Below are 19345 nucleotides of genomic sequence, written 5' to 3'. Positions count from 1 at the left end.
ATTGAACACCTGATACTGACATAACACTATGTTAACCACACCGGAACTAAAAATTAAAAATCAACCAATCAATCAATAGATGTGTGCCACTTCATTGACTTCTTGTCAATTCACCAGTTTGCCTTTTCTCCAACAAGGTTTTGCCTTTTGAAAAATTCTTCATCACCTCCCATCACCTAGAGATTTTTTTAAGTGCTGTAATGATAGAGGTATTTAGGGATCTTCATTTCTGATGCTGAAATTTTCTGTGCCTTCCTTCCAAAGTCTGAAATTGTATCCCGAATTGATAAGAGCATCTGGTAGCTGTGGAGAATGTTTGGGAATTGCTGCGAACCATGGAAAGGATTTAAATCCTAAGGAAAACATTTGCAGCTGTCAACATAAAGGCCAAGTTTTGCCCTCTAAGAAATTGGGTTCTTTTAGGAAAACCTATGCAGGGGGGAAAAAAAAAAAAAAAAGTCTTTGTCACTTTTGAGATACGTTTTCAGACTCCCAAATGGGGGACGGAAAAATACTCTATTTGAATCGCTAACTTAGCGGGGGAAAGGTGAAAACAGTCCTAACTGGTGTGTTGACAGCGAGTAACTGATCCCTGAAGCGGCCCCATAGCCCTTCCCACACGCAAAAAGCAAGTTGATTCACTCTAAGGGATTTAAGAACAGGAAATTAATATGCATAAAAAATCCCGTGAGTCACAGCTGGTCTCCAAACTAATCAATACCACACAGCATTCCATTAGATACTAATTAATGAAATATTAATCAAGGCCCACACATCTCAAACGTATTGGCAGAACGCCACCGTTTCATTACTGTTGGAGTCTTCTCGAACCTCGCAGTCGAGTCCCAGGCCTTCGCAGGGGGCGGTCAGGACCTGTGTCTCTCCGCATCAGGTAACCTTCACCTGTGCACTCAGAAGATGAAAACAGTAAGCTCCGAGTCGGCGGTCGAACGGGTGAAGGCAAGAGCTGGGGGAGAGGGTTGGGGAAGGGAGATGGGGCCCGTCGGGAAAGCAAAACCACAGCCGCCCAACGTGGGGCTCGAACCCACGACCCTGGGATTAAGAGTCCCATGCTCTACCGACTGAGCTAGCCGGGCAGGCGGAAGCAGCGCCTTTTCCGAGGCTCTTCAAAGGTATAAGGTTATTTTAACGTCGTGCACCACTTCTCTTTTCTTTTTTTCTCACACTTCTGGGGGTAAAGTTTTTCATTACTGCCACCACTGCAGTTCGTTTCTGATTCTGCGCACGCAAACTTTTATTGCCTAATAAAACGTGGAAACGGCCCTCTAGCGGTCGGCGGTGAGTTGGCCACGCCGGCGACCCCCGCTCGGGCCTGGACACCCGAGCGAATGTGGGGGCGGGGCCGCGGAGGTGCCGGAGACCCCGGGGCACCGCTCGTCCCGACGCAGGGGACCTACGAGGTGCCGGACGCGCACAAAGCAGGCTCCCCGGGGAATGGCCCGAAAACCCTGCGGAAAAGCTCAGAGCCCAAGGCACGGTAGTAGAGGTAGCTGGCCTCTCGCGACCCCCTGTGCGTTTGAGGTTTCTGGAATTTTTCCGAGGTTTTATGGGATTTTTCAGCAAAGCCATGCCACACTGTTCACACAATAGGAGGTTATGGAAAAGCCAACGCAGTCTCCGAAATTAATTGAAAATACGCAGCGTTTGCTCCCACGCAGATCTAAAAGGCGAAGACCTCTTTCCTATAGACTGGCAACACCTCAGTGTGGGAAGGGACACTACTTCAAGCTTCGTCCCCACTAAAACTGAAAAATGAAAGACTTATTTTGCTTCTCCAGCGGGCACTGTAGTTCCCAGTCACCAACTAGTCCCAGTGGATGAGGGAGTGCTCTGCTTTGTAGGGAGAAAAACCGCACAAACGTGTAGGATTAGAAAAAGCATCCTTTTCAAACCGTTACAAACAAGGATTATCAAATTGTAGCTAAACCACTATGTTAACAGTTGGTGGGGACCTGAAGAGTCACACAGGGGCCAAGTAACACTGCACCTGTTACTTCCGGGTGCAGGAGGGGTAATCCAGCTGCCTGAGGGAGGGGTCCTGCTGTCACCACCCTAACTAGAAATTAATCCGAGTTTTGCCAGTGATTTGACTATCCCTCAGCAAGCCAGTGATGTGATGTGAAACACACAGATCAGTGGTAATTATTTATTCTATCCCAAAAATGTTTTGTATATTAATTCCAGTTTACAGGAAATGAAGACGTGTGAGGAACCAGATGAATGACGGCACACGGAAGCAATAACACCAAATCAGAAGGTGGGAAGTTCTGCAGGATGATGGGCCCAGTGTCTTCAACTGTATTATATTTCTAGATATGACTTTTGCCACATGAAGAGGCAGAAGGGCCATACTGATCAGATGCACTAGATGATCCTAGACCGGACACTGTTCTGGATACACCAGCTATTAAAAAGATCTGGGGATCCTCTGAGGAAATCCGATGTAATTTGAATATTAGATGAGATGAACATTTACTGTAATGGAAAGGTGGGGTGGCTGACTTACTGTAATAGAAAAGGAGAAAAAGCTGATTGCAGATAAAATGTAATCTCTCGTTTCAGTTAAAAGAAGGCCATATATTAAGGTATTAATGGTGACCCTTGGGGAATAGGAATTCTCAGTCTTACTTTTTGAACTTTTGCTTGCCTTTATTCTCTAGCTTCCTAAAATGCATATATAAACTTGTGTGATCACAAAAAGGTTATTTTTTTAAACAATAGATGAGAAAGAAAAAAAGTAAAGCAAAAGTAAGACTTTAAAATGGGACCCTCACAGGGCTGCCTGGGTGGCTCAGTCGGTTGAGCATCCAATTCCGGCTCAGGTCACGATCCAGGTCTGTGGGTTCGAGCCCCACGTCAGGCTCTGCGCTAATGGCTCGGAACCTGCAGCCTGCTTCAGATTCTTTGTCTCCCTTTCTCTCTGCCCCTCCCCTGCCTGTGTGCACTTGCTCTCTCTCAAAAACAAAGAAATAAGCATTTAAGAAAAACCTGTTAAAAAATAAATGCAGTTCAGTGCCATTAATGCATTCCTACTTAGTACAACTATCCCCCACCCTCTGTCTCCAGAACGATTTCATCTTCCCAGACTGACACTCTGTCCTCATGAGACACTAGCCCCCCACCCGCCTCCCCAGCCCAGGGACCCACCATTCTACTCTGTCTATAAATACGATCTCTCTAGGTACCTTATGTAAGTGACATTATACAATATTTGTCTTTTCGTGACTGGATTATTTCACTGAGCATATTGTCTTCACGGTTCATCCACGTTGTGGCAGGTGTCAGAACGTCCTTCCCTTTTAAGGCCGAATAGTATTCCATTGCATGCGTAGGCCGCATTGTGTTTACCTCTTCATCTGCCCATGGACATGCGGGTTACTCCGCCTTCCGGCTGTTGTGAACGATGCTCTGAGTGCTGGTGCACGAGGATCTGTTCCAATCCCTGCTTTCAGTTCTTTCAGTTGTGTATCCAGAGATTGGATTTCTGGGTGGTACGGAAACTCTAAGTTCAATTTTTTGAGGAAGTTATTTTGCGATTTTAACTTTCATGTGAGTCATTTCCCTAATGTAGGCCTCCTTTTCCTCAAGGGCAAACTATGATGGGGGGGGGGTGACAGAGGGAGGGCTTAAGGAGGTCCCTAAGGAGCTCGCGAACTGGTGACCATCCACGCCCCTGGATAGAAGTGCTGGTGCCCTCTGTGGAACGTCACCGAGTGAGTGCAAGGAGAGAAGCTCTTCCCAGGAGGCACAGACTTGGTTTCCATTAGGTGCTGGGCCTGGGAGACCTGGGGGGAGGATGGAGGGAGGGAGGGAGGAAGGAGGAGGGAAGGAGGAGGGAGGGAGGGAGGACGGGTGGCCAAGTTTGCATGGGCTGGCAGCACGTCTGCGTCCCTCTGCCTCAGGCCACCTCAGCCCTGCATTCCCTGCCCCTCTGTCACAGAGAAGGGGGTGATGCCAAGGTCTAGGCCAGCCTGAAACGCAAAAACACCTGAAATTTCACTAAGGAAATTTCATTCAAAGGACCTGTACCGTCTTCCAGTGTCACCATGGAGACGGCAGAAAAGAGAGCCTCTCTGGTCGCCTTCCTTCTCCCCTCCGGGTACCAGCCGCCCCTAAACCAGACTCCTTGGTGATCTGGGGAGATCTCTTGAGCCGGCACCGTCTTTCGGGTACTTCCCCGAAAACTCTGCAGGCTGGTCCACCGCCTCTGGGTGAAGTCCGAAGTCTGAGCCCCATCAGCACACCTGCCTGGTCTTGCTGGGCCTGGCTTCACCTGGGTGCCCGACGCCCCCGCCCTCACCCCTTGCCTGCTGCCCCAGCCCCACCGCTCTGGGAGGGGAAGAGCCATGCACCTGAAGGCTGCCTAGGGCCCTTGCCCTTGGCCGGGAGTCTCCTCCCCACTCTCCTTTCTCAGCTCCATCCTGGCAGAGCTCAGTCAGGAGGCCCCTTCCCCAGGAAGTCTTTACTGCTCCCCAGATGGTGAGCGGGTTCTTTGTACAGCCAGGCTCGACTACACTCCCTCTGACTCAACGATGTCCCTCTGCCAAGTGTGTGGAAAGCGGGCACTGGGGTGCTGGCCTGAGACCACCTACGTTCAAATGCCCACTGGGCCACCCATGCAGCCTAGCGGTTCGCAAAGCACCTCCGGGGTGCCAGGCAGACGTGCGTGCTGGATGTGCGGGCCGCCTGCCCCCTGCTCCCCAGGGTGCTGAGTGCCCTCCTCGCGAGGCGGGGAGTTCGGCTGGATGAGGTCCCTGTTTCCCACCCTCAGTGGGTGCCCCTTCAGTGAGGAGCACCACGCCACATGCCCTCCGCCGATGACGGCATTCGTATCAAGGAGGCAGGATTATAGACCATGCGGGCCCTGATGTAGGGGAGTAGCCCCGGGGCATCCCCGGGCATCCTGCGGGTGGGGACCAGGTGTCCTGGAGGTCCAAGCCGGCTGGGCGGCTGCAGGGAAGCAGAGGGGTGATCACAAGTACCGCTGAGGATGTAGAGATAAGGGAACCCCCTACACGTGCTGGGGCAACATAGCAACCGCTGGAAAATGCTGGAAACGGTCTGCCGAGTCCTCGGAAGGTTCTGCACAGTCACTGTCCGACCCAGTAGTTCAGCTCCTACGTAGGTGCCGGGAGAAACGAAAACGCGTCCACACAAAGAGTGGTACCCAGTGTCCACAGCAGGGCTGTTCATGAGAGCCGGAAAGTGGAAACTAGCCACGTGTCTACCACCTGGGGGTGAACGAGTAAGACGTGGCACATCCAGATGCCCAAGGTCTCTGGCCATGAAAGGGGTGAAGTGCTCGCACAGGCTGCGTGTAGATGTTCCCGGAAAGGCTTACGCTAAGTGACACAAGCCAGTCAGAAGAGACCACAGCGTAGGATCGCGTCTGCACTGATTGTCTAGAATCCACGAGTCCTCAGAGGGAGGAGACTGATGCCCGCCTCCCACAGTGATAATTCTACAGCCACACGCTGAAACCCACTGAATCACACAGTTTCAAAAGTGAGTTTTAGGGCGCCTGGGTGGCTCAGCAGAAGCGCCAGACTTCGGCTCAGGTCACGATCTCACCGCTCATGGGTTCGAGCCCCGTGTCGGGCTCCGTGCTGGCAGCTCGTAGCCTGGAGCCTGCTTCTGCTTCTGTGTCCCCCTCTCTCTCTGTCCCTCCCCTGCTCGAATTCTGTCTCTCTCTCTCTCTCTCTCAAAAGTAAGTAAACATTTAAAAAAATTTAAAAATGAGTTTTATACTATGTAAAGTATATCTCAATAAACTATTGTTTTAAAAAAGAAGGAAAAAATGCCAAAACAGGATAAGAGTTTAGACATACTCTAAATATTTAAGTTGCCAGATAAACGTTTACTTTTTTGCATCTTGTCCGTGTGTTTAATGACAGGATATACAACTTCATTTGGAGAAAAGGTCAAATGTCTAAAGTCTAAGAAAACCCCGGGGGAGGTGAGGTCTGGAGCAGGGGCTGCGGCCCTCAACTTGCTTTTGTGACGTCAGGCAAGTCTGTCTCCCACTCTGCGCCCCATATTGTTCATCTACATAACAAGGACACCCACACAAGGGTCCAGCAGGCCCTGTGCCTCCTCTTTGACCTTCTCTGAGACTAGCTGGCAGATTCTGGAAGGGCTCCCACGCCTTCCCACCCAGGCCCCACAGGGCATCTCTGCAGGTTGAGGACAGAAAGGAAACTGTGAGCCCCGTGTGCTCACAATGCTGCCATTGTGCCCCGAAGAGCCTCTTTGTTCTTTTCAGTTCAGTCTCCAGCCTCAGATCGAGGTCCACTCTGCAGCCCTGGGAGGGCTGGGCCGCGCCCAGAGAAGCTGTGGGCAGGGGCCGAGAGCATTCGCCGAGCACTTCACAGCAGTAGCTGTCGTTTGTGGGGTCCCCGCCCTGTGAAGCACCCCCATGAGCTAACAGCACCTTCAGGGGGGCCAGGGAGGGGCTCTGTCGGTTAAGCGTCTGACTCTTGATTTTGGCTCAGGTCATGATGTCACAGTTTGTGAGTTTGAGCCCTGCATTGGGCTCTGTGCTGACCATGCAGAGCCTGCTTAGGATTCTCTCTCTCTCTCTCTCTCTCTCTCTCTCTCTCTCAGCCCCTCCCCCACTTGTGCTGTCTCTGTCTCTCTCAAAAAAAGAAAGAAAGAAAGAAAGAAAGAAAGAAAGAAAGAAAGAAAGAAAGAAAGAGACAGACGAAGATCCAAAACTCTAAAGAAAAAAATTTAAGAAATAAATAAAAGCTTGTCCGAGAGCACACAGCTAACAGGTTGCAGGGCTGGGCTTCACACACTTGTGCTGCGAGCTGGTGCCTGGGCACCTTCAAGGCCTCCTGCTGGGCATCCCATGATCATTTGCTCTGCACCCCCCTTCTCACTTTCCACAACTCAGGCTCTTTTCCTGAGCACTCTGTGTATGTGAGCTCTTTCAAGACTCCTAGCAATCCTGGGAGCAAAGTGTTGTCATTACCATCATAAGGATCAGGAAACTGAGGCACAGAGAGGTTAAGTAACTTGCTCAAGGTCACATGACTAATGAACAATAGAGCCGAAACACGGAGGAGGCCGGCTAGCCCCAGCACCCTGCTTCGGCCATTGTGCCACAGTCAGCTAATAAGTTCTTAAATCTGACCTTTCACTTTCTGGAGCTCATAAAGTGTTTCTTGCTGGGCTGAAAGGGATTTAAGTATGCTTGAACTGGCTCCAGTGTCCGGGCCTGCCGCTGACTGGACCACGGGGCTGGGCAGAGGACGGGCAAGGGACGCCTGTGAGTCTGGAGCCAAAGAGCCACTGCCGGCCATGTGGCACCAGCAGTTCCTCTACTGTTTAAAAAGGACCCAGAAACCTGGATTTTAACTAAAAACTCCTAATTTTTACAACATTTTTAAAGTTGATTTACTTTGAAAGGCAGAAAGGGAGGGGCAGAGAGAGAGGGAGACAGAATCCCAAGCAAGCTCTGCACTGTCAGCACAGAGCCTGATGAGCTCGAACTCACAAACCGTGAGATCATGACCTGAGCCGAAATCAAGAGTCAGACGCTTAACCGACTGAGCCGCCAGATGCCCCTAAAAACTCCTGATTTTTAAATCTCACCAACCAAATATTTTTTTTTAATTTTTTTTAACGTTTATTTATTTTTGAGACAGAGAGAGACAGAGCATGAACAGGGGAGGGGCAGAGAGAGAGGGAGACACAGAATCGGAAGCAGGCTCCAGGCTCTGAGCCATCAGCCCAGAGCCTGACGCGGGGCTCGAACTCACGGACTGCGAGATCGTGACCTGAGCTGAAGTCCGACGCTCAACCGACTGAGCCACCCAGGCGCCCCAACCAAATATTTTTTAATGCTGGCACTATGCCAGCTGAACATACCTGCCCATGGGTGGCACGTAACATGCAGGTGGCTGGTCTTCACCCTCTGCAGTGGGGGGGGGGGCGGGGGGGGAGGGGCAGTGGTGGTGACTGGACTGCCCCCTCCACCCCCCCACCCCCCCCCCCCCAGCACTCGTTCGTTCGGCTGTAGAGTCAGGCCTCCTGCCCTCCTGCCATCTCAGGCACGGTGGGGATCAGCTGAGGTCTGAGGGTCCTGCCACCAAGCGTGAGAGCAGGTGCCCCACGCTTCTCCACCAGAGAATACCCTCTGGACCCAGCCCCTGGCTGGAACCTCCTGCCCGGTAGCTGGGGGTGGGGGGTGGGGGTCCTCCGGGGATTAGCAACTGATCCCGGCTCAGAGCAGGTGCAGGGCTCAGTGTAAGCACGTCTTCCCTGGCTGCCCTGGGTCCTGAGGCCGTGGATGCCTGATGAACCCTGATGTTCTGGAGGGTAGGCAGCTGGCACATGTGGACCTTTGACCTGAGAGACCCCTTGGTTTATTTGGAAGCCAATTCACTTCATGGACTCTTAGAGCTGGAAGTCACACAACTGCTCATTTTACAAAGGAGGAAACAGGTCCCCACTGGGCCATTTTATTTTTTTTATTTTTTAAATTTTTTTTTTTCAACGTTTTTTATTTATTTTTGGGACAGAGAGAGACAGAGCATGAACGGGGGAGGGGCAGAGAGAGAGGGAGACACAGAATCGGAAACAGGCTCCAGGCTCCGAGCCATCAGCCCAGAGCCTGACGCGGGGCTCGAACTCACAGACCGCGAGATCGTGACCTGGCTGAAGTCGGACGCTTAACCGACTGCGCCACCCAGGCGCCCCGCCACTGGGCCATTTTATAATCTCAGACTTGAACAGATACTGGTATGCTAATGTCCCCAGCAGGTGATTCACAATAGCCTAAAGGTGGAAGCAACTGAATCGTCTACCAACAGGTCAATGGATAAACACAATCCATGTACGCATTCGACAGAGTATGAGTCACAGAAGGCATGAAATTGTGATATATTCTACAACACAGGTGGGCCTTAAAAAACTGTGATTGGTGAAATGAGCCAGACACAGAAGGATGGATAGTGTAAATACTGCATGATTTCACTTACGTGAGGTGCTTAGAACCGTCAGATGCACAGAGATGGCATGTAGAACGGTCACAGAGGTGACCGGGGGCCAGGGGAAGGGAGAGGTATCGCTTACTGAGGACGGAATTTCCGGGCCAGACAGTTCTGATAGTCATGCGCCCGCCGATGTGTTTCCGTCACCCAGTCATGCTCTGACCCACGGTTTAGGTGGTAAGTGCCATGCTCTGTGTTTTCTGGAGCAGCACAAAGAGTCAGTACACCTCTTATCGGAGCCCCCTCCCCACTGCCCCCAACAACGTGTCAACCCTGCAGGCGCTTCAGGAGCCGGGCGAGTTGAGGACGGCAGCAAGCATGCGGGCTCCTGGCTCCGCATAAAGCACCTGGGAGGAAGCTGGAATCTTGGGGAAGGGGACCCCAAGCGCCCTCCTCACCACCAGCGCCCTCCTTCATCCCCTCCGACTGTCCCCCCATCCCTCTCCCCTCTGGGGGCCAGCGCTGTGTTCTCTAGAGTCAAATGTCTGTTTCTTGGCTCGTCTCTCTTTTTCCCCTTTGTTCATTTGTTTTCTTTCTTAAATTCGACTGACGAGTTAGATCATAAGGTATTTGTCTTTCCCTGACAGATTTATCTCACTTAGCATTATATACTCTAGCTCCATCCATGGCATTGCAAATGGCAAGATTTCATTCTTTTCGATGGATGATACGATTCCATTGTATATATACACCACATCTTTATCCATCCATCAGTCGGTGGACACTTGGGCTCTTTCCATAATTTGGCTATTGTCGATAGTGCTGCTGTAAACACCGGGGTGCATGTGACCCATCGAATCTGTATTTCTGTGTTCTTTGAGTAAATACCTAGTAGCACAGTTGCTGGATTGTAGGGTAGTTCTACTTTTAACGTTCTTTTCATTCAGAATTGTGTCATGTGTATTTACTTTGAGAGAGACAAAGAGAGAGTGCGCATGAGTGGGGGAGGGGCAGAGAGAGAGGGAGAGAGACAGAATCCCAAGCAGGCTCCTCAGTGTCAGTGCAGAGCCCAACTTGGGTCTTGATCCCACGAACTGTGAGATCATGACCTGAGCCTAAATCAAGAGTCTCATGCTTAACCAGCTGGGCCACCCAGGCGCCCCTATTTTTAACTTTTTGAGGAACCTCCATACTGTTGCCAAAGTGGCTACACTAGTTTGCGTTCCCACCAGCAGTGCACGAGGGTTCCTTTTTCTCCCCAAACAGCCAGAGCAATCTTGAAAAAGATACTGGTGGATGTTCAACAGCAGAGTTGAATTTTGGACCGGCAGGGGCCAGGAGATCATAAATCATAAATTTCCATCCCTAGGGAGTCCCGAGTCTTCACCGAACCCGTGCTGACTTTCCCGAATCCTGGAGGAAGGCGTAGCCGGGCCTGGGAGCCATCAGGAATCAGAGATAACAGCAGAGATAACAGACCTCACCTCTCGATGAGTGGAACTATGTGCCAGGCTGGTGTTTCTCCTTTACTTCCTGGAGCAACTCAACGAAGTAGAGATAAACATCTCCCCCTCCGAAGATGGGGAAACGGAGGCTCAAGGAGGTGTGGGCTTGGTGAGTAACACAGAGGTGTCGAATGACAATGTGGTACACGGGAAACTAATATAACATCGTATGCTAACTACACCAGAATTAAAATTTTAGGAAAAATAATTATTTTTTGAAAAGGTGTGAGGATTTGCTCAAGGTGACACAGAGAGTTAGGGAGAGGGCTGTCTGGGTCTCCTTAACCTGCAAAGTAACAGAGACATGCCAGCACATTGCTACATAGGGTCTTTCAAAATAGCTGCTCTGTGGATCCTGGTATTTATCAAAGGCAATGTTTATGGAGATCAAAGCCAACGTCTCCAAGGGAGCTTTTAAACTGTCTCTTACACACGAGAGTGAATCAGTCGGAGACTGGCTGAGCTAGAGTCCTGGGGGGAGTGTGTGCCCGGCAAGGCAGGGTCAGGGCAGTGTTAGAGCCCCTGCCCGCCCCACTGCCAGGCCCGGCCAGGAGGGGCCAGGTGATGGGCAGGGCCTCGGCTATCTCTGCCCTCTGAACTTGTCTGGGAGACCTTAAGACAGGCAAGAGAGAAACCGTGACCCATGCGCCAGCGTGACCCCCATCCAGGCTTGTCCAGGCAGGGCACGGGGCGGCCCAGGTGCCAGGAAACCGGGCCCAGGCAAACCTGAGGGCTGCTCACCTCGAGTCAGGGCTGGCCTGCCTTCCTCCTGGGGCCTTTCAGACAGAGGGAGGCAGGCCGTGACATGGGTTCCCTGTGTGACCTTGGCAGTGGCCTCGCCTCCCTGGACCTCAGTTTCCCCATCTCTAAAGCAGGGGCTTGGCCCAAAGCTCCCAGGCTGCCTCTGGTTTCTCCATCCCTCCGTTTACGCATCTGTGTCTTGCTGATCAAACTAAAGGCAGCTTCAGGTCTCCACGCGGCCACCTCCCTTGGGGCGTCACTGAGAAACCAACTAGGATAACCCAAGGTGGCAGCTGGGTCCCTGCAGGACGGATCCCCCACCCCCACATTCGTCAAGAGTGTCAGTTACCAGTGATTATTCATCCTAACCACAAGTGGAGCCCACCCCTACCCTGCCCCCATACCCCACCCCCATCCCGCCCCGCCCCACCCCTCCACCTCTCCCCCACGCACACCCCCACCCCCACCCCTGCAGGGTCTGTGCAGGGGTCTGAGGGTTCATGAGTTCATGCTCCATGTCAGGCTCTGTGTGGACAGTGCAGAGCCTGCTTGGAATTCTCTCTCTACCCCTCCCTCCCTCTCCATCTCTGTCCCTCTCCCTCGCCCAATATAAAGAAATAAACTTAAAAAAAATAAAAAGTATTCCCCGAACACTTGGCAGGAAAAGTGTATCCTGCCTGTTGGGTACAGGGTTTCACACTTATTCCTTTGACCAAACTTGTTAATTGCGTTGTTGAGATTTTCTACACCCTGCTTTTTAATCTGTTGAACTATCCATTACTGAGAGACGAGTTAAAAATCTGCGGCCACGATCATGGATTTGTCCATTTCTCCTTTATAATTATCCCGGTTTTTGCATCCTATAGCTTGAAGCTCTTCCATTTTGTGAACATAAGCTGAACATTTTCAAGGATCTTGCTGGAGAATTGTCATCTCATACTGTTACACGCTGGCCTTGTCTACCCGGCATAACGCCTTTATGCCCTGGGCCGCCTGCTTCCGCATCAGCACGGCTCCACCGTTCCCATTTGCCTGGGTTCAGATCAGCCGGCTTGTGCCCTTGTGTTTGGTTGTATCTGTGTAAACACAACAAAGCCGTGGGCTCGTTTTTTCAAATCCAGCGGGACACTCTCTGGGCATCGTAGCGTGCGTGTGCGTGTGCGTGTGTGCGTGCGCGTGCGCGCACGTCCTTGTCCAGGGGCGGCAGGAGCCTGGCGCACAGCCAGCCTGCAGGAAACGTCTGCGGGATGAGACTTGATCGCCACGAGGAGAAGGAAGACACACGCTAGCAGGTGGATCGCACGCGGAGGCCGTGTCCTGCGGGGAACCAGGTCTCGCTTACACGCGAGGGGGTGGAGGCCCAGCGAGGTCACGTGACCCGCTCAGGGCTCAGTCAGCCCGGAAGTGCGGCCGGACCCCTGCGTACCCCGCTTCCCCCCGGGCGCCAGTTCCCGGAGCCTCCTTGTTAGACCTCGTGGGCTTCGGCCCATTCTTGGAAGCTGTCCGGCCTCGGGGCGGCGGCAGGGAAGGACGGCCTGGGGGCTGCCGACTCTAGCTAGGGGGCCTGCCCGCAGGACAGCAGTGTCGGGTCCCCAGCACAGGCCGCCCTAACACATGAGCCCGAGGGGGCGGCTTAGAACAACGGGATTCCGGGGCTCCGTGGTCTCGGGTCTGGAGCTACAAGGCCGTGCTCCCCTGGGAAGCGCCTCCCGACGCCTCCGCGCCCAGGGTGCCTGCTGGCCTTGGCTGATCTCGGGCCCGTTTGCGTCTTCATAGCTATCATGGGCCCTGTCTTCACTCGGCCGTGTTGCGAGGACGCCAGCGCTGGATTCAGGGCCAAGCCCAGCCTTAATCCAATCAACCTGTAGGGTTGGAACAGGGACCCTGTTTCCAAATCAGGCCACATCCCCAGGGCCTGGGGTCGCACTCAGCCACCCCTGCCCCACAGGACGGCCTCTTCCGTCCGGGACGCTGGCACCTCCCTCACACTCTCGCTCCCAGGCGCGGCCCTCTGGGTCTGCTGGCTCCTTCCTTGCCAGCACCTGGGGAACCACCACCCGCCCGCCCTCACCACCCGGCATCCCGCGCTCACCCGCCAGGGGCCACTTGGCGAGAGCTGTGTCCCTGGGCACCCTCCCACCTTTTCCTCCAGAATCTGGCCCTCCCTGTCCAGCTCTCCAGGATTTCCCAGGATGTGGGCATTCAGCCAGGGGTAGCCTCATAGAGGTCCATGCTCAGACCCAGCTCCCAGTATCTGGAAGTCCCTGCGTTTGCCTGAGGCCACCCCCCCCCCCCCGCACCCGCACCCCCCACCCCCACCCCGGGCAGCCCTCACATCTGTGAGGGCCTCCAGCTCTTCCTAAGACAAAGCGGCTGTGGCAGGTAAGGGGCCCTGAGCCACCCCCACATTCCCCCGCATCATTTGTCTCCATTAACCCAGTCTGACGACTCCGATTAGAGGCCCGGACGGCTGGTGGGCCCGGACGGTGTGACACTGCCCTCCGGCAGCTGCAGGGTGCTCCTCCGTGGAGTGAGCATAGTGTGATTTGGGTCCCGAGGGTGCTGACAACACAGAGGAGGGAGCGTCCTGGGCTGCGTGAAGCGGGGGCCCGGACGAGGCCCCCGCCAGCTGGCCTGGCCCTACCGCAGCCTGCATTTCAGGAGCTGTCTCTGGAACTTGGGGAGGGTGTCCAGGGAACCCTGCTCGGGCGAAGAGAAGGGTGAAGGGGACCAGAGACCATGTGATGTGCAGGCGGCCAGGACAGTGAGGACGCACGCAGCTGTGTTCGTTCATCCAGCAGACACTTACTGAGGGCCCACTGTATAAGCCATACGAGTGACCACCGAACACAGGTATTTACAGTTTATAATCATGGAGAAGAAAGAAAACCGTACTTAGCATGCAGTGTGCCATCCTCCGAGGGCGGAGCAGTGTGTGGAGGGCCACGACAGGCCTGGTCCTTGTCCCCCAAGGCAGGCCAGAGGCGCTGCAGGGGGGCTGGCCAGCAGTACGGACCACCAAGAGCCAAAACGGAGGCAGAGGCAGGGCTCAGGACACACGCGGGGGGTCCCAGAAGCTTCTGCAGGGTGTAGGCTGGCATTGTGGCAGGGTCTAGAACACTTCTGGCGGGGGTCCCAGCATCTGGAAGCCTCCGTGCAGGTGATGGGAGAGGGCTCCGCTGCCCCCCACCACCATCCTGAGGGGGAAAAGACAAGGTGCCAGCGTCTGGGGGACCCCCAGACCAGCTGGGCTGTGCGGCTGGGGGTCAGGGGTGCAGGGAAGCGTGGTGGGGGTTCGGCAGAGGCCGCAGGGCAATGGGCCACCTGTGCAAGCTGGAGGGCCTCTTCCAGCCACCCCTTCTCCCTGTCAACAGAGTTGACGGCCTTACACCTTCACCTCCTTGGAGGGGCTCCGGGAGCTTGAGAGCCCCCTCAGCCTCTCCCCTATACGCCACTGGGGGACGTGCACACACCAGGATGAAGGACAGCATCAGATGCACCCATGGCCACTCAGGCCACCACCCCCTGCCCATCCCCCCACTGTAGCACCTGACACCTGCTCAGCCTGGCCTCCATTCCCTCAGACCTGTTGCCTCCTCCGCACCTCTGTGTCTAGGACATAAGTTCTCACCAATCCATCCTCTCCGAGCATTTATCCGCCTCCTTCGTACATGTGCGGTTACTGCCAGCTCACTGCTCTTCCTGCCCCACAGGCCTCGAGTTTGCTCCTTCCTTCGGGAATCTCTCGTGGGCTGCGCTTCTGCGCCCTCTCATCTGTGTCCACTGACCATTCCTTCTCAGAGTGCGCCGTCCCCTCCGCCCCAGACACGGGTCCCTGCCGCTGCGCCCTTGACCGGTGACTGTCTTTCTGGACCACACCAGGGGCCCGTTTCCACATGCAAGGCCGTTCCCAGAGAAGCCTCCTGAGTGCCGGCTCAGAGCTGGGCTCAGGCCGTGATTGCCAGTACCTCCTTGAGATCCACAGCCCGTTTCTGGGCGAGCAACCTCACCTCCTATGACAAGAGCCAGTAAAAGTCGCCCTGGGCTCCATAAAGGAAACAGTTCACAAGAACTGGGAGTCAAGTGAACTGTGATAATGTATAGGATCTCTGTTTTGTTTTTTTAATGCTTATTTATTTTGAGAGAGAGAGAGAGAGAGAGAGAGTGAGCTCAGGGGAAGGCAGAGGGAGAGAGAGAATCCCAAGCAGGCTTCATGCCTTCAGCACAGAGCTGGACGCAGGGCTCGATCTCACGAACCACGAGATCATGACCTGAGCTGAAATCAAGTGTCGGATGTTCACCGACAGAGCCTCTTGGGTGCCCCAGGATCTGTGCCTTGTGTCAAGAAATGACCCTAAAGATAGTTTGCATGTGAAGAGCAATTAGAAAAGAACACAGAGGGCATACAAATTAATGACTGAATTATTAACCCCTTCATTTCATGGAGTAAGAAACGGGCTCAGAGAGGGAATGTGACTTGGTCAGGGTCACACAGCAGCACAGAGCAGGGGCCTCTGACCAAGCTGACTCCAAATTGAATGTCTTTCCCTCCCACACCTTGGTCGGTATCCCAGTATGGTATTTATGGACTGGTGAGTGTAACTTCTTACGATATTCTTTAAACAGAATGATTGTAGAAATGACCATTGCCCTCAAGCTCTACGTCATAAGCTATTATTTCTGATTTAGAGCACTTGTGACTCCCAGTGTCACGTTCCCTTGGGAAAGCACCCTGTGTTCCACGTTAGCTCCCAAGGCGGTCCCGTGGACACCTGGGGCCTGGGCTACAGGAAGACAGGTAGAAACCACAGTAGGGGTGCCTTCTCCATCCTGCTGCTCCCACAAAACATTCCCCTGTACACAAGGGAGAAATGAGCTGCAAAGACCCACTTTTAAAATTAACACCAGGGTGCCTGGGTGGCTCAGTCGGCTGAGCGTCCAACTTCGGCTCAGGTCGTGACCTCATGGTCCATGAGTTTGAGCCCCACGTCGGGCTCTGTGCTGACAGCTTGGAGCCTGGAGCCTGCTTTTGACTGTGTCTCCCTCTCTCTCTGCCCCTCCCCCGCTTGTGCTCTGTCTCTCACACAAAAATAAGTAATAAAAAAAATTTTTTTTTATAAAACTAACACCAAGTGAAACAATCACGGTTTGGTGCTACCAATGAACCATTGCTTTACTTTCCAAACACGTATTGCTTTGTAAGTGGACAAGTTCTCCGAGACACTAAGATTGTCCCAAATCGTGGTGCTTTAAAGGAATGGGAGCATTCTGTCGGGCACCAGCTTGGGTAGGACACTTGGACATCTAGGCTAACCCAAGGCTGGTGGGCTCCTGGCCTGGACCCCGTGAGGAGGAATGGGTTTTTCTACGTTCAAGCATCAAGCCTTCCTCCATAGGAAGCACCAGGCATGAAATGTACGAACAGGTCTTTGCAAGGGTGCAAATCTAGAGCTCCGAGCTCTGACCCCTTCTTGTCGGGTGACGTGTACTGGGAATCCTTTACAGAGGCCCTGCGTCAGTATGAGAATCAGCTGCTGGCTACCAGAGAAGGGAGTTTGATTTACCTTTGGGGCCGGATGTGGGGAGCAGGGGCGCTGATCCCCCCACCTAAGGCCTACTCTAAGCAAATACTGAAGATACGCCCCCCCGTGGAGGCTAAAGGGCTTGCTGAAATCGTCCATTATCCCGCAACTCCACACCCCCATGTGATGCCTCACTCGGTCTGCATCTTTGGGACCATCTAGCATCTGCTGGGATACCTCCAAGGACAGGGAGCTCACTACCTGATGATTCTAAGGTGCTCAAAAATGGGAAAGGTCTGTCATAACTAGGGATCAAAATCTACTTCCCGAGACTCCTCTCCCACAGGTCACAGTTGCACCCTCTGTGGCCACCCAGGCCACTGCTGCGCCCCCTCTGCTGCTCCCTCTCCGTTATGTCCACCTCAGCCCTTCTGCCTGCTGCCCCTTTTCCTGCAACAGCCAGCGCTTTGCTGAATTGGTGACGCAGATCAGTCAGAGCAGCCCAGGGTCCAGACAGGACATGTAGCAGGCAGGCCTCCTGGATGAGAGCTCAGAACCTCCAGCCATCAAAGCTTCTTATACGCATAAAGGGGTCACGTAAGTGGGGGGCTGGAGTACATCCTTTAATAGGCAAGGAGTGGGAGTGGAGGACACTGTGCACAGACGCTGTGGCAGGAGACCCAAGTGTCAGGCCTGGTGGGGTTCTCGAGTCTTCTTGGATGACCGAGGACACCGAGGCGGGGCAGGAAGGGACTCATCCCCCCCGAGTCACACAGGTTCTTGGGGAGCTCTCAGCCGTGAGTAAAATCCACGGCCCTCCTGGGAGACCTCAGAACACCGGCCCTGAAACTAGACACTGCTTCTTGACATCATCACTCCCTCTAAACGATACTCTGCCCCATCACTCTCAGTACTGACACTCTCTTACTGAGACGGGCGTTTCTCGGGGCTCAGGCCTGCTTGGAGGTGCGGCTGCTGGGGCCCGGGCAGAATTCGGGGCGCCGCAGACAGCAGGGCAGCGGGCTGAGGCAGCTGTTGGGAGTGGGCAGGGCACACGGAGCCGGGGAAGGGGTGGGGGTGGGGGGCTCCGCAGTCAGCTTGGTCAGCACCTCCGGGGCGTGGGGGCTCCACCGGGCAGCCGGCAGGGCCCCAGGGCCGGCAGCACACAGACCCGCGCAGGGGCGGCGGCAGCAGCAGCAGGCGCCCACCGTGGCCCGCGGCAGCACGAAGGCCGTGAACTCCAGCAAACCGCGGAGGGCAGCCAGCGGGCCCGGCGTCAGGGAAGCGCGGCGGACACAGGCGTCCGCCCCCCACGCTGGCCGCGTGGCCGGGAGCAGGCGACACGCGCGGGCAGCGCGCGGAAGAAACCGCGTCCTCCTCCCCTGGAGCGGAACCCGAGAGGGCCACCTGCGGTCACGCACCCCGTGCACTGAGCAGACGGGTACCGTCCGCACCTGACACAGGGCAAGCCGTCCGCCGCGCGCGGCTGGAACGGCGCAGGGACCCGTCCCGCGCCGCGCCGGCCGCGCCACCTGCGGACCGTCCAGGCTGTGGTCCGCCGCCCCCGAGGTGTCAGGGCGCAGCCAGCGTGCGAGAGCGCAGCCTGACGGCGGGGTCCCAGCCCGCCTCCCGCCCCGTGACCCGCTCCGCCCGCCGCTCCCGCAGCCGGACCCGCCGCCGCCCGTTCCGAGAGGCGATTGGCCGGCGGCAGCCAAGCCCGCCCCCAGAGCATCCAGAGCGTGTTTCTATTGGCCGCTCCTCAGAGACTCCTCGCGAGAGGCCTCGGGCGCGGGAACTGACACGTGCGTGCCCCTGCGTCCCTCCGCCTTCAGCCCAGCGCTTTCGAACACCCCTCTCCAGATAAAGGTGCTAACCCCGCACGGCCCCTCTGGGCACCCCCGGTCCCCAACCCCATTTTGGTCTGTTCACGCGCCCGGGACCTCGTCCCCAAGGCCAACAGGCCTGCCGCACCTCGGCTGGACACTGAGAGGTGACTAAGCCAGGGGCAGCCAGGGTAGGAGAACCGACGGTTGACTCGCGGGCGGCGCCCTGCTGAGCTTGCTCGGAGCAGGGGCCCAAAGCCGGGGAAAGCAGGCAAGGCTTCTCAGAGGAGGTGGCTGTGAGCTGATCACAATACTCCCTTGGCTTAGCGCACTCCAGTGGCTTCCTCTTGCAATTAGGATAAAATCTAGATTTCCTGCTTTGACCTACAAGGCCTCACGACAGAGACCCTCAACCAGGGCTTAAATGAAAATCGATAAACGAATTCCACACCCCGGAAGTCTGGGGTAGAATCCGAGGCCTGGTATTTTTAAAGATGCCCCAAGCGATTCCAGTGTATGCCAGCGTCGACAATCTCTGTTCTGCCTGCCCACTTCCTAGGCCTTGTCTCCTGCCGCTCTGAAGCTGGCTCGCTTCACTCCAGTCACACTAGCCTGAACTTCCTCGAACACATCCATCCCGGCCCTTCTTTGGGTTTTCCCGCCGCCCCTTCTCAGCACTCAGGCCTCAGCTCGAGAGCCACCTGCTCCGACGGAAAAGCCTTCCCTCAACCACCCCCTTCTTTACGTCCCAAGGTATGCAGTGCGCACCTTCAGCGCCCGGAGCACCTGGCTGAGCG

At 54.9% G+C, this 19345-nt stretch overlaps 1 non-coding gene across 1 annotated transcript; it reads right to left on the bottom strand.

The window, feature by feature from the left end:
* Nucleotides 1-1024: 1024 nt before the first annotated feature.
* TRNAK-CUU (transfer RNA lysine (anticodon CUU)) lies at nt 1025-1097 on the bottom strand. The gene has a single exon. It is a non-coding gene; the product is annotated as a tRNA-Lys (tRNA).
* Nucleotides 1098-19345: the final 18248 nt, after the last annotated feature.

The sequence above is a fragment of the Neofelis nebulosa genome, chromosome 7 (assembly GCF_028018385.1).
Source record: "Neofelis nebulosa isolate mNeoNeb1 chromosome 7, mNeoNeb1.pri, whole genome shotgun sequence".
Classification (NCBI taxonomy): Eukaryota; Metazoa; Chordata; class Mammalia; order Carnivora; family Felidae; genus Neofelis; species Neofelis nebulosa.
This window is presented reverse-complemented; position numbering and strand designations above follow the sequence as displayed.